Here is a 22,614-nt window from a genome sequence, read left to right on the forward strand (position 1 = left end):
ATGAGTGTGTGTGTGTGTGTGTGTGTGTGGCTTGTGCGTGTTTATCCACGCACAAGCTCTTATGTCTCGGGGACGGGGAGTGGCAACATTTTTTTTTTTACGAGAGGCTCTCGTGTCAGGAAGCCATTGTCTGTGCTGGAAGATGACAGGCGAGGAGGCCCGACGATGGATGATGCCCCGCAGATGAAACCAAAAATAATAATAATAATAAAAAGGGGGAAAAAAAAAAGGAAAATGATACCAAGGCATGTTTCAAGGGTCTGGAAGGTTATGAGACCAGAGCACCTTGTCTCGTCGCCATGGTTTCAACTGTAATGCAGCACATTGGTAACACTGACAGTTGGAATCGTGCGGCGAACCATCGACTTTCATTACGCGGTAAAATTGGCACGAGGAATCCCATAAAGCGATTGATGGCGCGTGTATTAAAAGCTTCTCTTAACGCATATCTATAACTCAAGCGTCTGTAATTAGCTTTCTTCAAACAATTTATTGATGACCCGACCAGCTACCAAGGATGAAATGAGGAAAGCGTTATGAATGACTTGCGTAATTCCTGACATTTCCTCAAATATTGGTTAATGATGTGACTGATTAATCAGTGCCTTCTATGAACGTTTCAAAAAGCAGCAGGTGGTGGTATGCGACGTCCATTTTTCTGTGGCATCCGAAAGCACTATTTGTTGCTGAGCACAAAATTGGGCCGGGCTATGACGTTCAAACATAATGCAAAGTCGTTTGAATGTATTGACGAAGTCGTTCGAATGTGCTGCAAAGTCGTACGGATGTCTTGGTAAAGCCGTTCGAACATTTTGATAGTCTTTCTAACGTCTTGGTAAAGTCGTTCGAACGTCTTGGTAAAGTTGTTCGAACGTCTTGGTAAAGTCGTTCGAACGTCTTGGTAAAGTCGTTCGAACGTCCTGTTAATTATTTCAATAAAGTCATCCAAACGTTTCAATAATGTTGTCCGACCGTTTTGATCAAGTGATTCGAAACGTTCGAACAACTTTACCAAGATTTTCGCACGTTTCGATTAAGTCATTTTGAACATCTCGGTAAATTCGTTGGAACGTCTTTGAAAAGTCGACCGAACATTTTGATAGTCTTTTGAGCATTTTGAAAGTCGTTTGAACGTCTCAGTAAATTGGTTCAAACAATTTTGTAAAGTCGTTAGAAAGCCTTAATAAAGCCGCTCAAAAGTCTTGAACAAAGTCGTTTGAACGTCTTGTAAATATTTCAATGAATTCGTTCAAACGTTTCGATAAAGTCGTAAATAAATGTGCCAACAAGCTGAGTTCTCGTGCTATTTGTTCACAAATAATACAATAATCCATCATGTATTGCTCCCGCTGATACGTTCGCAACCGACCTTTTTTAGGTCTTACCAATCAGGCAGTTAGGGCGGGACATGCAGCTGTGACAAAAACCAGGAAGCGCCGACGCCGGCGGAAACAAACAAACTTAACATAGACAAATGGACGCTGCAATTCTGTTCTCACAGAATTTCTCACCGTTTCCTTGTTGAATGTTGAACAGTTCATGCTTCTTTTTTTTTTCCTTTCTTTTCTTTTTTCTAAGACGAGACCAAAGACGACATTTCCATGCGTTGTCGTGATTGGTCAAAACAAACGTACACAAGATGCCGCATCGTCCAATCGGCTCCAAGTATTGTGCAGAATGTCTCACCGTGGAGCAGTTCCAGATTGAGCGAATCACAATTCTCTTCAATCTGCCGTTTGCCAGGTGACTCGGCAAAGTCGTTCAAATGTCTTGATAAAGTCGTTCAAATGTCTTGATGAAGTCGTTCGAAAAAGTCTTGAAATGTAGGTCGAATGTTAAAAACATAAAAATTTTCCCGTAATGCCACAACTGCACATGCACATGTCAGTACTCGCTCCACAAGTGTTTGGGAGGTTTTGTACTGCATGTAATGTAATGTTGATTTTTTTTTGGGCAATAATTTCTAAGAAGGAATTCAACAAAACACTGTTCATCACTAAAAGAACACAATATCCACAGTGAAGCTGGTGAGAAAAGTTCCAACACAGTCAGGCTTCTGCTAGAAAGAAAAAAAATATTTGAGGCACTAAAAATGATGTCTGACTCCCTATTTATTTACCTCGTGACCTCACAGCGATGGCGAAACAAAACATCTCGCTAATAATAGAGGGGAAATTGAAATGTGTGTAAAAAGTAAAGTCTTACCATAATTCCAAGATAACCACAGACAAGTAAGCCAGTTGAAGATGAAGAAGCGAGGCTGCTCAATAGGAGCGCCGGTTGAGTGCAAGTGGCACGGTGGGGGGGGGGGGGGGGAGCATCGTTTATATCCCGCCGCTCTTCCTCACGCTGCAAAATTACAGCTGAGTGGCAATGAGAAGGCGCACGCCCCCCCCCCCCCCCCCCCCCTGACAACGTTGTGGTTAATCTAAACCACCCAAGACAAAGTGCGGCTGCTCAGACGTCTCCCGGCCCAACAAAGCGAGGTCGGATGACCGAGACGCATTCGGGTACGAGTAACCTTCGTTTCATCGCTTTGGGATGTGAGCATTAGATTCGTCTCGACAGGCGCAGGAGGATGCGGGGAAGTTCAGCGCGGTTGTCGAGGTTCGACCCGCGGCCGTACTGAACCAATTATAATTTGCTCTTTGGTTGAACACAATTCATTCCTAAAAACTGGTCACCCTCCGATTTGTTTTGATTTGATCAATAATAATATTATAAGAATAATTAGCTCCAACGTCAAAATGTTACCATCATAAAACATTTTTACTTTGCTGTTGGTAATAATTGTGTGCTAAGTATTGTGAATGAGTTTTTGTAAAGCATACCAATAAAATGAAATACAACATTAAAATTGAGTGCATTAATTTTTAGTTAATTTAAAGTTCCTTTAACGCCACTCATTTTTTTTTACGCGCGATTAATGATTAATGTGCTGAGGGAATTCCAGTCGCAAAGCAGCAGACAAGTCCACGTCAACATTTTGCTTTTGTAATGAATATAATAATAATGCATATATTTGTGGAGACTGGGGTCAAGTTGTGTTTTACAATTTAAAAAATGTGCAGAATTTCACAAGTTACTACTTAAAGATTCGATAGCTCTTAATATGAAAAGAAAAATGCACTGGGCTGTCATCAATGTCTTACAAATGCAATTATGCCATCTAGTGGCAGATAATGACCAACACTAATCAATATTACACTCTTTTTACAATACAGTACATCTTTTTAATTTTAACGCAATTTTATGAATTATTATTAAATTACTGTATGAATGACTCAAAAGATTAGCCATATTTCATTAGTTTAAAAATGTTTTCCACTTTTATGTTAAAAACAGTATGACAACTCATTCATTGTACATTTAGAACAGATACAAAATTTGTCATTAATCGTGAGTTAACTTTTGAAATCGAGAGATTAATTATAATAAATTTGAATCGCCTGGCACCCCTAATTAAAATACAATTAAATATATTGGAATTAATGGAACATTTTTTTATCAACAGATGACAAAAAAAGGGACGGAGGGAAGTGCAAATTAAGTCGAGACATAATTAGTTTGGAAGTGCATCTGGGCAGCCGTGCATAACATTGAAAAGCGTTTGACACGTTGGCAGGCTGTGACGAGAAAAGATGGAGGTGGCAAATTAATCAAACTATTATCAAATGTGAACCAAGAGAGTAAGTTTTTGTCAGCATTCAAAGTCAAGAGCTCGCGCTAACAGTGGCTACTGTTAGCGGTGAGGCCCCTGCTAAGAGCAGCAAATGGCATAAACGAGTGCGGGAAACATTTATTCAAATTGAGTTTTGAATGCATGAAACTATCTTACAATCAAACCCTTTTTTTTTGTAAACATGATGAACAACAGTTTTGTGTTTTCTTGCCGCAAGACAATTTTGTGACGAAACGCTGTTGGCAAGCGTTTGCAACCTTGAACAAATCCTGATGAGAAATCAACATTCGCAAACGCTCGCAAACGCTCGCAAACGTTCACCCGTCAGTGTTTAGACAAAAGCTTGATACGAAAATAAAACCGCAGATGTGTCCAGACATTTCTTCATTAATTGCAAAGCAGAAATAGCTTACGCAACAGAACGTAAACATTGCGAGCTAATTTAATATAGCTTGTCACAGCTCGTTAGAATCAGGGTTATTATAGTTTTGGAATTTGCATTTTAGTTAGTTTATATGTCGTTTAAAGGTTGTTTTTTTTGCTAGTTTTAATTCGTTTTTAGGACAGTTCTGTTTTTTAAATTAATTTTAGTTATTGAAATAAATGCTTATTTTGATTTTAGGTTTAGTTAGTTCCTGTTTAAAAAAAAAAAAGTGTATTACTTGTGTGCAATATTTAATAAAAACCTTGGTAAAATGAAAAAAAGTAACACATTTCTTACCTAGCGTTGCGTTTCGGCTATAGCAGGCGAGCTGAGCCATTAGAGCCAAAAGTCAAGCAGGCAAAATTGTCGCCTCGCCTTAAGGTGTTTTTCTATTGGCTGCTGCTAGATGACATGACTTTCAGTGCGACACATTTTCAACCATACTTATTCCATTAATATCGAACTAAATATACTTAAAATCACATTAAAAATCAACCCCCAAAGACTCATGTATTAAATGAATTACCAAAGACTAAAACAAAGGACACATTTCCGATAATTCTAGTTAGTTTTGTAAACGTTCGTTTTTGTTTTTAAAAAGCATTTTTGTTTTAATTTTAACAGTAACAAAATAAACACGTAAACAGGCGACCCAACACTCAAAGTCCACATTTACAGTTTGAGGCTTTCTCCTTTCTTCTTCTCTTTCAGTCTAAGAACCCGATGAAAGGTTTTTTTTTTGTGTGTGTGTGTGCGTGTGTGTGTGATTGTAACTGTTTAGTGTCACTGCACGCTTCTCCAATATATATTATTACTGTCATTATCATGTCAATTTGTGACCCATTTGCTGCATTCCAAAAAAGCTTTCACGCTCAACAACGGCAGAGTAGAAAGAAAGGCGAGCAATCCACTTGGGCGTGCAATCGGTAATGCCGCCGCCGCCGCCGCCGTTGTTTTGTTTTGGCTTCCCGGGTTATCTGCCGCACGGCGATACAATTAGATGTCGGCGAGGCCAAATGCAATTCCGTGCCCCTTGACTCACGTTTTGTTGCGCTTTCCAATGCTCGTTCGTGACCTCTGCTATTGAAACCGCATCGAGCCAAACGCGCGGCTTCTCCGTTGACGAAGCGCCACGACGCGTCAGACAAAAGTCCCGCCGATGCAACCGGCTGTGATGCCGAGTGAGTTCGTGTTGCAGCCCGTGCGGAGGAGTGAGCGTGTGGGTTTGTACAGGACGAGCTTCACTGCGACTACGCCGTCGCTGGAAAACCTTTTTTTCAATTATTTGTCAACGTTGGTGAAAGAGATGCGCAGTGGTTGTTTTGTATCGGGGGCAAGTGGTGTACAAGATCCCCCCCCCCCCTCCCCCGAAAAGTTGCAATTGCTATGTTAAGACATTTGATTCAAGAGTGTTTGCATATTCATTTCATTTCATTTTCGGGCGTATTGGGGCCACATATATATATGTATTTTTTTTTTTTTAGAGCGTGGGAGCAATATACAGAGAAAAAAACTGGTAAATGACCAATTTGAGACTTTATAAAATGGCAGATTTATTTGCAAGAAGAAAACTCAGAATCTTACGAGAAATACACGTAACGTACTACTCGGTTGTTTACTTTTCGGTGGGATTTTCAAATTAGGAGATAGTAATTGCTTTAGCAGAGATTAACCATATCATGTTAGCATTTTGCTATTTGAAGCGTTGGGTACTGCCAGCGACAAAGATGACTCGCTTTGCAAAAGTCCACGCGCTGAGGATCAAGCATTTATGTTAATTTGTTAAAATATTTATTTACTTGGACATTTATGTTTCCAGAATTATTATTTACACATTCATACATTTTGGTATTTTTTTTTGTACGAGTAGCTAAGTTGTGTTGAATCTGCTGCTCTTCGTCATTCACTTGCATTGACCTCAAGTATGCTAGCTTCTGATTGGTTAGTGTTTAGTCAGCTGATCAGGAAGTGTTGTCGCTCTAGCTGCCGTGTATGACGAGTAAAGTTTCAATGAAGAATGAATCCGTGTCCATCCTGCCTTTTCATTTTATAAACAATGTCCCGTTCACCACCAACGAATCCTCACATTAGACTATCGCTACGCTACGTGTATTTGTCGTAAGTTTCTGAGGTTTTTTCTTGCAAATTTGTCACTTTATAAAGTGGCAAATTCGTAAAAAAATTACCCCCACCTCAGATTTTTTATTTTCTTCATTTTTTATACGTGCCCCTAATACGCCATCGTAAGAAAGTGATTGTTTTATTGAACAATATTTATGCTACATTGAAGTTGGGCTTGAGGCCAAACACTATCACGTATCGCAAAGCGACACGAGTGTTCAGTTAAGGCTTTTTTTTTTTCGAACATGATGTTCTCTCACTATGTCATTATCGAGCCTTATTGCTTTTACACTGCACATACCGTACAATACGTATAACGTATCATAAATAACTGATTGACTGACTGTCAGTTGCTATGGCGATAAACGGGCTGCTTTTGCTCCGCCGCTGCTTTAATGTCTTCAGGTGTGACTAGAAATATGTCACCATGCAAGACGCCTGCTTCGCGCTTCCTCACTCGAGTGGTCAAATATTTCAACTGCAAAATCTTGAAGGTTATTGTCCCAACGTTGCCTATTTTCAACGATATCTTAACTCAATGGTCAACTTATTAGCTGTTTCTGTTCCAGACTCTTACCAGTCCACAAATTTTCAGTAATTATTGTCATATATCCAAGGAAGAAACCTACTGCATTTGTATGCTTAGGTCTTCTGCTTCAGCACTCCAGCATCCACAAATATTTAATATTTATTAATAGAAAATACAGTTCAGATATTTTGCAATATTAATAGAGTAAATTATTTCTAATAAAAAAAAAACAATACAAAATGTGTTGTTTTTGCAAAGGCTCGAATGGATTGATGGCATTTCCATTCATTAGAATGGGGAAGGATGACTTGAGATACGAGTGACTTGAGTTGCGAGCGCGGGAATGAGTTAACCTTGTATCTCAAGGCACCACCAAAAGCTAATCATTTTTAATGATACCTTAGCCTTAGACATTATTGCGCAATTTTTCTTGGAAAATATGAAGTCAATGTTATTCAGGTTGTTGTTGTTGTTTTTTTGCTTAAAAATAATTATTCACTTAACCAGTCAACATTTGCAACGGTTTATTTGGATTTTTCAGAATTGTTCAATTCAGGTCATTATTGTCTTTATGCTGTGCCTTTTTGCATTTAAATCGTTTTTGCATTTAAATCTAAATAAATATGTATTCCCCGGCAGTACATACATAAATATGCTTGTGTATCTTCACATTTTATGAATTAAATACTATGCAAATGCTTACACTCTGTTCTTAAGTGCAACATGAGAATAAAACTATCAATATGATTAGTAATTGGATAAAAAAAATGTGAAGTTTTAATGTCCATTCATTTCCAACTGTGGGGAAATTAAATTGATCTTGAGTGGCAAAATAACAAATAACAGATGAATGTAATCTGAAGTGGGAAGATTTGTTCGCCGCGGCGCGTTTCTCTGTAGACGAGCCTGTTCATTGGAGAATAGATGCGACGCTCGTTAGCCGTTGGATTTTATCAGACAGGTCGAGCACAAGATTGGCTGCCCCGGTGCCTCAAATTTGCAAACCTGCTCAAGAAGGCGGGACGACGACGTTCTCTGATAAACAAGCAAATGGCCGCTTTATCGCTTCATCGCAGGGGGGGGTCCATTTATGATGTTTCAAACTGGAGCGCCTGCGTGAGTGACAGCCTTCAGGCAGATGAAGGGCAAGGGTTGCGTGTGCCCCGCGCCGAGGAAACACAGCAGACTAAATGAATTATTGATGCTTTAAAACGCTATGGAGGCACTCTCCCCTTTTGTTACCTCTGTTTGCTGCTCTTAACGGGAGAGCTCGGCCCTCTCATCAAATGCATCCTCGCGGATATCATTGTCACCCTTTTTTTTTTTTTTTTTTTTTTTTTCAGATCTTTAGATTTGGCAAGCACAAAGGAGTATAAAGACCGCCATACAAATAATAATAATAATAATAATAATAATAAAGTGCTAGCTTAAGTTTATAGTGTATGCCGATATATAAAAACGCACAAGAAAGTTGTCTTCCGAGTCACAAACTGTCCGAGGAACACGAAAAAATGACAATAACCAACAAGGTGAGAGAAAATGGTAGTTAGTGCCCCAAGTTTTTTATATGAAAAAAAATTATTACAATGCTGGTAGTTACTGTATATGCCAAAAAGTTTGACAGTAAAAAAAAAATAATAATAATAATAGTTTTAATGACTACAGTGGAACCTTAATTTAAGGGACTCATTTGGCAGAAAAGTTTTAGTGTTTATCCAAACTTCACCTCTGGTGTGACAGAGAGCAGATCATTTTTATTAATTTACTGCTGTCAATCGACTGAAACTCAAACAGAATTTGCTTCTCCCACTGGTCGCTGAATCAGTGGAAGCTGGTGCTTGTGGATCTCGCTCTGCTTCATCTTCCTTCTTTTAGTCTTTCCTCTGTTCTCTTGATGTCTCACTAATCTGTTGGAATTTAGATGTTTTTGGGGTTGGTGAAAAAGTCTGTTTTTATTACTCTGTGGGTGGTAGGTGGTGTCTGGTTGGTGCTGGATTTCACTTAGTTTCAGCTTTCTTTCCTTTGATCCTTCCTCTGGTCTCCTGACAACTTCACAACTCTGGCGGGGACTCTAAAGTATCCGGTTAAGGTGAAGGGTCTGGGATTTATAACAGGTTTCAGGTGAAATAAAGAGCACAAACTTGCACGCACATACACACTCACGCAAAAAAAAAAAAAAAAAGAGCGATGATGATGACATGTTGACTCGAGAAGACTGCTGAATGAATAATGCTGAGCTCTTTCTTAAAGAAAAATAAAAATAAAAACATTACTGCTGTCAATATGACAACAATTGAGATTTGTTTTAATATTGCAAACTCCCCTTTATTTTTTCCCTTCATAATGTGGCTGGTCTTGCAACTTATTGTGTGTATATATTAAAAATAGAGGTTGACGCGGCCCCCAAAATCCCTGTTCTCGAATCGTGTTGATGACAGCAAATAAGTTCCAGTTGGATTGGAAACTTCTGCTTCCAACTATGGAAGTTTTCTTTTTTTAGTTTAAAATGGCTTACCTTAGCTAGCATCTTGCATCGCATTCTGGCCAAAATTTGAATCCTGGTTGGCTTTTGCACCTTCTGGTGCTGTAAATAGTCAATCCTTGCTGTGGCGGATGCCGCATGCTAAATTAGCGAGCTAGCATACACAGTCCAAGCTCTGCTCTTCCTCCCAAAATTTTGCGACATACTTCGGAGCAACTTGTGTTTTTTTCTTCTTCATGATGCTTTTTTATATATATATATATATATATATATATATATATATATATATATATATTTATTTATTTTTTAATTTTTTTTTTTTTGTTTTTTGTTTGTTTTGTTTTTAACATATAGGCCTACTGCGAAAAATACGGTAGTTTGTTCTTTGAAATTAATTCTAATAATTGTTTCCGGGCAATAGTGAGACTTTTTCTTGTGCTTAACACTTCACTCTTGAAAAAGTTGACTTTATTCATATGATATTTGTGATATTGCCTCTTGGGATGCTTAATAGACTTTTAGTCCCGAGTAACTGCAGACTTCCCTTTGAGCGTCAACATCAGCTGAGCTCAGGTCCGCCTAGTGATCTGGAAAGAAGAAAAAAAAAAACCTCCCCTGCTCATCCCCCCTAAAGGAATTGTTTCACACACACCGGAAGAGGATGGAAAGAGTCCTAAAGTGGAGAGAACACGCACTGAACTCCAAGCAAGAGTATCTTGGCCATGCGTGAACTGATGCTGATGACATTTACATGTAGCTGTGACGCCTGGATGGCTCCAGTCGCTCTGAGGGTCTGTGCAAAAAGCGGGAGGGGCGGGAAAAAAAAAAAGGAATGGAAAATGCTTGCGGATGCACAGACGCCGCAGTTTAACACTGCAAGACAAACACTTTAGTCGTACAATTCTCTCGTTGTGTGCAGCGTGAAGGCGAGCCGAACTGACATGCGGACGAGACAAGTGCGTTAGATAACGACACCTGAGACGTGTATTTGTTTTTTTTTGTTTTTTCACTCTTAGGGCGTAACGGTATAAGGATAACTCACAGTAAAATGTGAAGTTGTTGGAAACCTTTCAAAGCCGTTTTAAAAATGGCATCTGATTTGTTTTCATGTGGCCTGATGGATCGCTGACGGGAAAAGACGTGATTGTGTTTTTGTTTGTTTTTGAAACTGTGGAATATTGCTAGAACATTTTTGTGCTGGATGTTTGGACCTTCTTAGCCCAAAGCAAATGTGTTGATATTGGAAACAAATGCCATGAATTATGGAGAGAAAAAAAAAAATTATAAAAAAATATATATATATAAAAAAAAAAAATATATATATATATATATATATATATATATATATATTTGAGAATAAGAAAACACAAACTCAATTCAGAGATTTTTACAAGTTTAATTCTGTGTCACTAAGTATTTGTCCACAAATTAAGATGCCATCCATCCATCCATCCATTTTCTGTACCGCTTGTCCTCACAAGGGTCGCGGGGTTGCTGGAGCCTATCCCAGCTGGCTTCGGGCAGTAGGCGGGGGTACACCCCTGAACTGGTTGCCAGCCAATCGCAGGGCACACAGAGACGAAGAACCACACTCACAATCACACCTATGGACAATTTGGAGTGTCCAATTCACCTGCCATGCATGTTTTTGGAATGTGGGAGGAAACCGGAGCACCCGGAGAAAACCCACGCAAGCACGGGGAGAACATGCAAACTCCACCCAGGAAGGCCGAAGCCCGGACTTGATCTCACAACCTTTGCACTGGGAGGCGGACGTGCTAACCAGTCAGCCACCGTGCCGCCAAAATTCAAAATTAAGATGCCAATCAATCCAATTTCAACCGCAGTTATTACATTACTTGGCTCTATTTTCCACGTGTTTATGTCTAAGCTATCTCTTTTCAAAAGTTGTCTGGAAAAAATAACTACCGGTACTCTACTAAAGTGCAGATACCTGAAAAAAATCGACTTAATTAGAGTAACAAAGTTTTTGTTCTTGGTTAGTCCCCATCACTTCCAAAAAGCCCAACTGTGGATGTTCAATAATTAGCGAATCCTTTCATCTCGTCATCCAAATATCTCACCGACTGCTCTTGTTACTTTCAAAGGGAACTCCTTTCACTTGTAACGCACTTTCCGACCGTAATGAGGACTTGATTTCTCGTGTTTCCCATTGAACTCGCACCGGCCCTAAACCCTGGCCGGATCTGCTTCCGACTAATCATTCCAAGATGGGCCCGCGGAAGCCTGAGTGGAGGCTTCCCAATTTGCTGTCCTCCCACCAACCTCTGCTAATCCTCGCGCAGCGTGCGTCGTGATTACAAAACCCGTCACATCGCATCGACTGTGAGGGAGGACATTGGAAGTGATTGATCCGCCACTGCAGCGTACGTAGGAACGACGTTGGGAAAAGGAGATAGAGAGGAATGTAGTTCGGTGGGAAGGAAGGTGTAGGTAAGAAGGTAGACAGGTAGGTAGGAAGGTTGGTAGGAACAGTAAATAGACAAAGTCTACACACCCATGTTTAAATGCCAGGTTTTTGTGATTTGGAAAAAATAAGACAAAGTGATATAGTCTTATTTTGGAAGACCTACCTACAAATAACAACATGATTAAGTCATTCAAACCCAATACTTTAAAAATTTGTCCTTCACTCCCAAAAACGTATTTATATGTTTTTTTATTATTTCTTTTTTTTTAAATGCAAGAGCGTACAGAAGGCTTTGATGCAGCTTGTGACATGAAGAGGTGGCTTAAAGCAATGGTAGTTATTACAAAAAAAACGGCCAGCAGGTGACAGCACAGTATAAGAGATCAGCCAGGGCCATGTTGCAACAAGCTCTTTTTTACAGTGTCTTCACCAAGACTGTGAATACTGATAAAACGTAGCTATATGCTAATGCTAATTGCTGCAAAACGGAAACAGATACATAAACACAATTTTTTTCCAGATGAAAGAAGAGACTCTAATCTTTATTTTGGTAGGTTCCATGTTTTTATAGCAATAGAACACAATATTCTGTGGGCCTTGCAAAATCAGTCAAAATCCAGTAAAACGGCCGAGAGCGAAGGGGGTTAATTCGGTGAAAATGGATGCGAGTGAATGAGTTTCCACCGAGCCATTAGTTTTTCTCAGCTGCTCTTGTCCTCCCCCTCTTTCGAAAAATTTGCAAAGTCAGGGCTTTCTTTTGCAACAATGACAGATAAATCTTGTTGAGCTGCAGTCGAACCAGCGGCAAATTCTCCGTTTTTTACTTTCTGGTAAGTTGCTACGTCAGCACTTCCAAATATGGGCACGCTGGCAAACGGCCATTTCGCGTTGCCACATGACTCGTTCACACTGAGCAAGTGCAGTGTGAAAAGAGCTCATGCTTCTCTGTAGGTGTGGGGTTCTTTTGGTGATGAGTCGTGTTGTGTACTTTTTAGGAAAATTGGCCAAAAAGTTCTGCCTTGCTTTCATCGTACCATAACACATGTTGACATATTTACGTATTTTGTTGAATGGAATTAAGAACAATTTGGTATAGTAAGTACAGTGTTAGCACAAAACTTTAGTCAATAAGTAAGACGGAAGGTAGTAAAGAAGGTCGGCATGTACGTAAGAAGGTATGAGTATGGTGGCTCTAAAAGTCAAAAAGGCTCATAACTACATAAATGAACTTTAGATTGTGGCAATATCTGATAGACTCAATACTGAACCATTAAGAATAATATCCAAATGATATTATCAGGGGTTTTTTTTTGCACTGCAGATGTAATGTAAAATCATTAGCTTAATTAGCACATTCAAATACGTATATAAAGTAGCCTACTGTATAATGTGCAACAAACAAAATCACATTATATAACGTAAGGCAGTCTTATGTATCGATGTCAAACCATTGCAGTAGGTAACAGTTCCTTACGACTACTAAATGCCTGCTTCAAATATATATATATTTTTTAATATTCTCACTTCTCTTTATAGATGCTACACACAATTAAAAAGTTACCTGCTGAGCTTGTGATGGCATTTGAACCCGGTTGCCAACCGAACAGTTATTATTACTTTAGTTATTTTCTTATTAATTTATTAAAAAAAAAAAAAAGTTTTGACTCTTCACTGTAAAAATATATTTTTTGTCTGACAAGAAGAAGAAACTTTAAACCCTGTTTATTTGACATGATTTGTATTATTTTTTTAAATAAACTCCAACAACCTGAAAATTCAAGCTCACATAATAAATGCAATCACTCACTCGGCGTTCAAAGCAATTTGAATGAAATCCACTTTTTTCTTTTTGCCATTCAAACAATCCTTCAGTTAACGTCTCAGTGGATCAGATGAGCACTAACCGAAGCCCACAGCGCCCCCAGGCCCTCACTTGTGGAACTACACCCTCCTCCTCCTCCCTCATCTTTCCCTCGCACTTTAATCTCATTTCATTGCTTCTCATTTGCTCGTCAACGTGACAGTGGGAACTCTCTCTCCCCCCTTGCGTGGGACACGCGCGTGCGTGATGAGTGGGCGTGGGTTGCTGAGGTAAAGGTGATCAAAAAAGGCGCGCTCGTCCAAAAAAACGAATGTAGAATAAAAGACAGCGTGAGGCTCTTGTACGCTCGCGCGTGCGTGCGTGCGTGTGTGCGCCACGCGTGGGAGTGGATCCTCCCTCCACTCCCCCCCCCCCCCCTCTCTCTCTCTCTCCTGTCCTTCCATCCATTCCACCTCCCATTTGCATTCTTCCTCATTGCGGGACGGAGCGTTCGGCGCGCGCACGCACGCACTGTCTGGAAGTCGTGCACAAAACGGATGTTCACTGTCTCCTCTTTGCTTTATTCTCTCTCTCTTTTTTTATATATATATATATTTAACGGGAGTGTTGTTGTTGTTTTTTTCTCCCACCTCCCACGCATGAAGGTGTTGGACTTGAGGTAGTGCTCGCGTGCGTGCTCGCGCGCGCGTGTGTGTGTGTGTGTGTTCCTCCGTGGGGGCTCGCTTGGAGTTGCTGTCGCGCGGGGTGGAAATGCGAAAGGATGCTCGGCAGCAGCAGCGGCGGCGGCGCTGAGCACCACAGCAGGTGAGTGAGTTTCTTGCACGCGTGCTCTTCGCGTGTTCGTGTAATTCAGACTCGAGCGACTTTAATGGCAGCAAAAAAGAAAAAAAAAAAAAAGATGTATGTAAAGTCCACGGGGATGGCGGTTGAGGCACGTCGTCTGCAGGTGACAAAGAAATAATCTGATCGGAACATCATCAGCAAGCATGCGCGAGCTTTACAGTCACATAAGTGTGTTTCGGTGTGTGCGCGTGCGTGTGCGTGCGCGTGTGTGTGCATAAGGGATTTAGCCATTAATCACATTGTAATTGTCCCGTGAATGTGATTGCAGCACCCTTTTTATAGAGGCTCCATATTAATCGTCACCGCTGTGATAACATTGGCAGCCTCATCTGCAAAGATGGCTTATCTGTTCAATGGGCTGGATCCTGCATTTGATCAACCCCCCCCCCCCCCCCTCCCCGTCCCCTTCCCCCTCCCCTTCCCTCCATCCCCACCCCCTCCCTCCCTAACAATTGGGATATCACATTGTCAACTACAAGATGGTGAAACTTGGTTTATTGGCAGGATCAGCACCCATCCTCAATCCCACCTAGACCGCCCCCCCCCCCCCCCCCCCTGCATGTATCTTTGCGGTCCCGTGTTTGAGAACAACACAAATGCAGCAGAGTATCACAAGGTCTGTGTAATGCTGCGCCTGCGGACATTCATAAAGTGCTGTTCGGTTATAAATAGCCTCGGGGAGGGAGAGGAAGGAGAAGCGGAGATAGGCAGCACACGGCGAGGTGTGATGACCGATACCCCCCCCCCCCCCCAAATATTTTGTTTTTTTTTGCCATTCTATGACAGGAAGGGTGTGGCATCTGTGAAGTTGCCGAATCAGCACCAGCCGCGGTGCTCTCAAAAGTTCATCAACAAAACTGTCAATATATATATATATATATATATATTTTTTTTTTTTATCAGAGGTATATTAAATGTATAACAAATATACTAGTGGGACTAAGAATTGTTTTCCAATTTGAGTGTTTTTTTCCCCCTAACTGTAAAAAACAAATCAAGACAAAGGCTGCATTTCTGCTGTTCGTAAGCTAGGAATGCTAATGCTAAAAAAACAACGCTAGCAAATGACGCCAAAGTGATTCTCTTAGCCATTTGTGTGTTTGAAAAATTACAAGGAAGCCACACGAGCAAATGGTGACACACAACCGTCTTTGTAACATTTATTCATGACTTTCTGAGGTTTACAAATTAGCAGTCGATGCTAACGTTAGCGCTTGTGGCCGAACTCGTTTTGCATCAAGACTTGCGATGTTTAACTGATCCGTCGAGCCTGAGTGCTGAGAAAAGTTGAGTTGTGAAGCACATGTTAGTATTTGTAATTACACTGAAGGTCGAACCCTAGAAAAAAAATGTACATTTACATTTATTTATGTAACTTGGATTAATGGAAATTGTGCTTGTCATAGCAGTTTTAATGCAGCGTTTTACTTTGACTTGATTATTTTGGTTAAGAAGAAATGCTACTTTTATACTCATAAATTGAGCGAATTCAACTCGCAACTTTTTTGGGGGTATCTATTTATTATTGCTTGCTCAATCTGTTGTGCTTTGGGTGCTGTCGCAAAGTTTCTGCGGTCTGGTGAAATGATTCGTTCACGTGAAGCATAATGAAAATGTAAAAATGTTGACATTTCAGCTTATAAGAGTTCCCAATTAATAATTCATTCAAGTCTATTTCTTGTGGCAAATGTTTCCTCAGTGCTTAATATAAATCATCTGATTAAGTAAATAAACCAGAAGTTACTCACCAGCCATTCACAACTTGAATCGTTTTTTTTTTTCTTCTTCCTTTTCACTGAATACCGTATTTTCCAACTTCGGCATCAAAAGGTAGTCGTCATAGCAACTAACGTATCGATTGCTAGCATCGTCAGCATGTGGCCACAACAAAATAGTTGATTTCTTAATATTTACAGCAGCAAAAATAACTGACCAGAATTCTCCATTAAGCCTCAACGCGATGCAGGCTTCTAGTTTCGGTAGCCATTTTAAACTAAAAGCTCAAACTCCACCTTGTTTGTTTCTGTCACCGCGGGTTATGTTTACAAAATTCCCTCTGAGCTCCGAGTGTGTGCGCGCACGGAGGCAGAGCGTGCGCCCCTCCCATTAATTTACCAACGCAGCCTTTGTTATAAAGCAATCAGAAGCCCGGATTTCTCAGATGCGCTATGCTGTGAAAATAAGGGATAAACTGTAACTGACGTTGACTTCAAAAAAAATCCAACGTTGTTTTCTAAAGACAGATAATTAGAAACAACATTTGTGTTCAGACGTGACTCCCGACCACCCCTGGCTACCACGTAACTCTGCCAACTGCTGCTAATTGGTTCACTTTGCTGTTTGTACTGCAAATGGTTTCATGGGCTGCGCCATCTAAATTGTGGGTTGATCAAGTCGCACCAGAGTAGTCCAAAAAAAATGCTACTTACTAGGGGTGTGCCCAAAAAAAATCGATTCTCATAATAATCGCGATTCTCATTTCGTACGATTCAGAATCGATTTTAAATGTCCCAAAATCGATTTTATTACAATTATTTTAGACTGTCTTGCCTTTTGTCTGTGCGTGCCTTTATTTGGAGCGCTGTTCATGTTGTACCCGGTTTGGCCACTGAGGGGCAGTGTGGTTCCACGCGGTCTAATACACTGTGAAGTTGTAGCCACATTAGAGAGTAGAAGGAAAAAGTCACGATCAATTTATTCCAATAAAAGTGTTTTTTTTTCAAGGCGGAGCCGTTCTTTTGAGTGATAAAAGTGCCGCGAGTAGTGCGCTAATTAGCATTAGCGAGTGGAGTAGATCATTACAATTCCTTGCACATCTATAGATTGCCACAAAAATCATTGTCAATCAAAATATTTTGAATCAAAAATCGTTCTTAACCAAAAAGCGATTCTGAATCGAATTGCAGACCCAAAAATCGAATCGAATCATGAGACATTCAAAGATTCCCACCCTTACTACTTACTCTTTCTGACTCAAGTTATTATTTCAATGACTGTTTTGCTTTTTTTGTCATACTATTTTAAAGTAACAATACTCAAGTACAACCCACTTCTGCTTTTATTAGGGTTAGGTATCGATTCTAATTTCCTCAATCGGTTCTATTTTGATTCACAAGAGTTCGGTTCGATTTCAATTTTCCCCAAATCGATTCGATTCACTTCATCTCAATCGGATATATCGATTAATTATGGAACATAAATTCTTCTCAAATGTCAAGGACATGATAAAAACTCCACAAACATAAAATTCCAAAGTAAATTTTGTGGCGGCAGTAACTGAGCAAATTATTTAGTTTATTAATTAAAGTAACACCTGTTAAGTGTTACACAAACATTGACAACAGCAAGGATGAGATGAAAATATTGTCATAATTCAAATTTAATAATTGTAAATATAAACTTAAAATATTCTCAATTGTCTTTAACTCTTTGACTGCCATAAACGTTATAAAACGTTTAGCATAAACCTAGGGAAGGGCGCCGAGGACGTTAAAAGACGTCCCCTATGTTTTTTTTTTTTTTTTTCAAAAACGGGTGCAGGAAAGCCTTGGGCAGCTGTGCTGAAAGAATCAGGCTGATCTGATTAGTCAAAGACTCGTTTTGGCCCCTAGAGGGCAGCGATGACTCTCTTTGCACAAGGTTGGATGGGCCGCCCACCGTGGGCGTCAGTAGAAGACGTGAGGCGGAGCTAGAGTGTTGAGGAGACAATGGCTGATCCAAGCCACAATGGCTTGACCAAGCAACCGGTTACAAGCAGCTCAGCTTGAGCATTTTTTTCAAAGACGGAAAGCATCAATCAATACTAAAAAGCGCATTGATGTCAACGATGATGATGACAACGAGCTCTACGCCAAAGTTGGAAGCTTTGGCCTGTTACTATCACGTAGTAAGCCTCACCGGCTACGCGCGGCTAGCGCGGCTAGCGCTGCTAAGGCCGGAAAACGCGCACAATAGCCGGCCGGGTACTTCTACACAATCGGACATTCGATCGGGCGATGGAGAGTTGGCATCGACCAATGCAGATTGATGATGATGATGAAGATGAAGCTCTACGCCAACGTGACTGTTATGAACACGTAGTAAGCCCCACCGGCAAAGCGCGGCTAGCGCTGCTAAGGCCGGAAAACGCGGAGCTGCACAAGCGGACATTCGATCGGACAATGAAGAGTACCCCGAGTCCAATGCATATTCATCGGAGGAGCGGGTACAGTCTGATCACGGAGAAGACACTGTTTCTGGACTACGATGCCACCATGAATGGAGTGGATAAAATGGATCAGAACATCTCCTACCAACCCGGTATAGCAACTGAAGGACACGGGGAAGCGAGACGTAACACCACCGTAACGTAACCGTAGCATGATCCTGATATTAGACTTGATGACACACTGCAGTATATACTTGCTATTCCCCGGAAAAAAACGGCCGGCAAGAAAGTGGCGCACGCGAAGAGGCAATCTTGTGCAAATGCTGTTGCGTCTCCTTGCACGCAGGAGAGTGTTACAAAAAGAAAAACTGTCGTTGAAACATCCACATATTTGTAAATAGCACCACAGTTGCACACATTTGTAAATAGTTTGCCAAATTGTTGTCAAATTGTTACACTGTTGAATGTAAATAAACGTATTTTGCTATCAAAAAACACTTTTTCATTCTTGGTGGTAGTGTTTTATAGAAGTAAAGCACTATTTAGGTGTTTGTGGCATCATTCATGGACAAAAAGAAGTGTCAAATTCACTAGAATGCATGAAATAATATCGTTTCACTAAAAGCTTGATTTCTCCGTATTTTGGTCCAACACGGGCGAAATTGGGTCAAACTAACCATTTTCTATTGTTGATTACTAAAGAACGGAATAAGGTAGAAACAAACTCTTTTTTTCTGATGAAAGATGAAAGTCCAATCTTTCATTTGGTAGTACGTGTGTTTCCATAGTCCAAACAGAACATTTTCTGTGGACCTTGAAAATCAGTCAAAATGCTTAAATCGGCTGGCACTGGCGGCATCCCTTTTCTGAAAACGTCTGGCAGTCAAAGAGTTAAGTGCAATAAGTCAGGTGTATTATTAATTTCAGTAAATACTTTTAAATTCATGTGAACAGTACATTTCAAGAAAACAGTAAGATACAAAAAAAAAAGGCCTTTAAAATTAAATTTCCTTCCGAATTTATGGGGAAAAAAATGGGATTTAAATAATCGATTCATAGTTTTCTGAATGGATATTGGGCTCGAAAAAGAAAATCGGTTCCATATTGATTATTGGATTTATTTTTTTGAACCCAGTCCTACTCTATATGGCCCACGAGAAGCAGGCTTTGCCACCCTAATCTTAAAGGTTGCGGATCAATCGTGGCCACTTCGCAGGCTGCTTTTAGGCGCCTGATCCGCTTTGTAGTCCGGGCGACCTCAGCACGCATTAAACAAATGCGCGGATGGCGACCTTGGCGGCCGCTCATCGATAGCTTTCACCTCCCTGGCACCCGCACCCGCAGGAGGAGGAGGCAGGAATCAAACAATCCTCCTCGCGCTCCTCATGCTCGGCACCTCACGCGTCGCCTCTGACGTCCGCTTATCGAATTGCCACCCGGTGATCAATGCCTCCGATATGGACCGCGTGGTCTCGCGGCTTCCTCTCGCCTTATTGGTTGTTTTTGAAGCCGTGTTTGACGCTGGTGCGAAGTGACAGATCTCGCTCGGTCGGGCCCGCCCTGCGCTTACACAGTCAAATGGCCGGGCAGTATTAGCGGCCCGCCGTCGGCTCGATGTGCTCTTGGAGATGGCGTCGTCCCGGGTGTAAACTTGACACCTCCTGCATTGACAAGGTGTTTATTAGTTCCCAGTCGACGGCGGCCGTGACGCCGACGCCGGCGTGGCAATTATGTTGTATTTTTCTGACACAGCTGGCTGTCGTTATGTTGAGGTCCAATTGGATGCGTGAAACCGGTTGTCCTCATGGGGGGGGGGGGAATCATGAGGGGACTTGGAGGGTGTTGATGATGACATAATCGTATAGTAGTTTGTCTTTTTGTCACTTTTGGCTGCGTGTTGACTTTAAGGCAATGAGAGTTATTTGAATTGAGATATATAATAGCAAGAATTGTTCAAATAGGGATGCAAGCATGAAATCAAATATTCATACACCAACCAAGCAAAATTTCATGATGGCAGCCCACAAATGGTATAACTTTATAACTCAAAATGTGTTCACAATTGACAACTATGTCATATTCAAATATGAAGTAACAGTTAAACTGTTTTTCACCATTTCATCCCATTCATTTATTTATTTTATTTTTGGGGGGCGGCTAAAACAGTCAACCCTCATCCGTTATACAGTATATAAAGATACGAGCTTGAGTGCCTCATTGTCTGCTATGAGTACCCGTACATCACGGTGAGAGCGGCAGAGCTGCCCGGATGTGGGACTTTTTTTGCTTTTTTTTTTTAGTATGACTTGACAGCCAGTATATATGAACTGGGGCTTTGGGTTGGAATGGCTGCTTTACAGTGCCTCGTTGTCTGCTATGAGTGCCCGTGCATCATGGTGAGAGAGGCAGAACCGCCAGGAAGTGTATTTTTTTTCCCGTTTTTTTCCCCCCCGTTTTTTATTTTTTTATTTTTTTTAAGTCTGACTTGACAGCCAGTGTGTGAACTGGGGCTTTGGGCTAGCTGGCATGGCTGCTTTACAGTGCCTCATTGTCTGCTATGAGTGCCCGTGCGTCATGGTGAGAGAGGCAGAACAGCCAGGAAGTGTTTTTTTTCCCCCGTTTTTTTTTTTTTTTTAAGTCTGACTTGACAGCCAGTGTGTGAACTGGGGCTTCAGGCTGGCATGGCTGCTTTAGAGTGCCTCATTGTTGCGACACGGCAAAGCTCTTGTTAAGAACATTTTAAAAGCATTTTTCTGATCCTACAAAAACGAAAAAATGTGCCTTGTGATTAACTGTTGACGAGTTGTTGGTGTCGTTTGCTGTTTGACTCCTTCAACCATTTCAAGTCAGCTGGGCTCGACTTAAGCTTGATGTCACCTTGACTCAGGTGGTCGATAAGTTATAGATTAGAGTACAACTTGTCCCCCAATGATGCCTATCCCTAACAGTTAGCATTTATCTTAAGTTAACAAAATATTTTAGCTGTTTTTTGGATTAAAAATAATTGTCCTACTTTTGACTATGCATGTTTTACAAGCTGGCATTCTCTTCAACCACACGATCGAGCCGTCACCTTTATTTCTGCAATGTATGCTAACGGCAGCAGCTACAGCTAAGTATCAACGTGAAGTTCTGGGTTTCCAACTTTGCTGTAGCATCAGCAGACTTCTCACTCCCTTCACTTTCAGAAAAAAAAAGCCGTCTTCTCTTTGTACCGTCAAGTCCCCTGGCAGTGTTTGCAGCTTTGTGCTTTATCGTTTCTGGTGACGAATCGGAAGTTCACGCTCCTCGCCCGGGCTCGCGTGCGTCGCTGTTGATTCCAGCCCGATGTTCCGCGCTCTCTTGAACCCAGCGTTCCGGGGTGCAATCGCACTTTGCCCTCCACTTCACCTCCATCAGTGCAAAAAAAGCGGCGGCGTGACTTGCCGAATCAAATGTTTCCCTCTCAAATCCTGTGATGTTGCCCGCATTAACATAATTATTGTATACGCTAATCCAAAGCTGACATTTTGAATTATTAATTTATATTGCAGGTTCATGTGGCGGGGACATATTCTTAAAATACTCTTTTCCTCTTTGTTTGCCGCTGAAATGGTTGTGTTCTAACTGCGAAATAACGAATTCAAGAAACCTCATTTATTCATATTGCTTGAAACGGCTCGTGACGGCCGAACAGGGTATTCGAGATAGCATTCATTCATTAGCATTCTACGAGATGCAATCTCAACTGCAATGAGCTAACGAGCTAATTGACGTTTCGACATAAATATTCATGTTTAAAATATTAAATATGGAGGACCAAAACTGCCAAAAATTAAAAATAAATGAATAAATAAATAAATAAAAGTGAAAATAAAAAATGGATATAAAAAATATAATTAGAAAATTAAATACAAAGAATAAATAAAAATGGGGAAAAAAACAACGATATAAATATATATCCATAAATAAATAAAGTAAAAATAATTACAAACATTAAAAACATGATTTAAAAATAAATAAATAAATATGGAAATAAGTACAAAAATAAATATATAAATAGAATTAAATACCAGTCAACAAATAAAAACGCTCTGCTCTCACATTTATTTATTTCATGCTGCAGACGCTCTGTCGGGATGAAATGTTATTCA

The 22,614-nt window shown here is 40.6% G+C and overlaps 1 protein-coding gene across 3 annotated transcripts in view; it reads left to right on the top strand.

Annotated features, from left to right (window-relative positions):
* The window catches only part of lingo1a (leucine rich repeat and Ig domain containing 1a), a 203,762-nt gene that overhangs the window by 152,784 nt on the left and 28,364 nt on the right, over positions 1-22,614 (top strand). The window contains exon 1 of one of the 3 annotated variants that reach the window (XM_086074244.1): positions 13,968-14,295. The exons of the other annotated variants lie outside the window; for them this stretch is intronic. The gene's annotated coding sequence lies outside the window, so the exon portion shown is untranslated. Of the gene's footprint in view, positions 1-13,967; positions 14,296-22,614 lie in introns of those variants that run through there. 3 annotated transcript variants of the gene reach the window in all.

The sequence above is a fragment of the Leptonotus elevatus genome, chromosome 4 (assembly GCF_054856555.1).
Source record: "Leptonotus elevatus isolate MCC_2025b chromosome 4, RoL_Lele_1.0, whole genome shotgun sequence".
NCBI classification, from domain to species: domain Eukaryota; kingdom Metazoa; phylum Chordata; class Actinopteri; order Syngnathiformes; family Syngnathidae; genus Leptonotus; species Leptonotus elevatus.